Raw genomic sequence first — 444 nt, 5'->3', positions numbered from 1 at the left:
TAGGTAGTTGCCCTGTTCCAAGATCTCAGTAATTACTTCAGTGTGTAGAAAAAATGGTCAAAACTATAGAAATTAAACCTAAGATGTAATAAACCAGAATTTCCCTTTAATATTTTTAGATGAACAATTTCATAAAAACACTCTTGAACAATTACACAAATAAATAAAGAACAGTTTAAAAAAAGAAAGTATAACTGCAAGTTTTCTAGGCTGTTTTCATGTAACTACTGAAATGGTGAACCTCACGTATCAGCAGTAGTTGACACAACTGGCTGATATTTCATAGCTAATAAAGGGCAATATTGGCAAACTAATACATCAGTCTAAGTTTGAGAGCAGGGATACACATTCTAAATTAAACATCATATTCCTTTTTGGCTGGGCCACCTTTTCGGAATGTCACCGGCAAAGAAAAGTGTTTTTTTGCAGGAAAGTCCAAAATTT

At 32.9% G+C, this 444-nt stretch overlaps 1 protein-coding gene across 1 annotated transcript in view; it reads right to left on the bottom strand.

Moving 5' to 3' along the window:
• Window positions 1-432: 432 nt before the first annotated feature.
• The window catches only part of LOC120791718 (ADAMTS-like protein 1), a 49,393-nt gene continuing 49,381 nt past the window's right edge, over window positions 433-444 (bottom strand). Inside the window, exon 18 of the mRNA XM_040130321.1 lies at window positions 433-444. This exon is cut by the window's right edge and continues 384 nt beyond it. The gene's annotated coding sequence lies outside the window, so the exon portion shown is untranslated.

This window comes from Xiphias gladius, chromosome 1, assembly GCF_016859285.1.
Source record: "Xiphias gladius isolate SHS-SW01 ecotype Sanya breed wild chromosome 1, ASM1685928v1, whole genome shotgun sequence".
NCBI classification, from domain to species: Eukaryota; Metazoa; Chordata; class Actinopteri; order Istiophoriformes; family Xiphiidae; genus Xiphias; species Xiphias gladius.
Note: the sequence above shows the minus strand (reverse complement) of the source record. Positions and strands in the feature narration are given on the sequence as shown.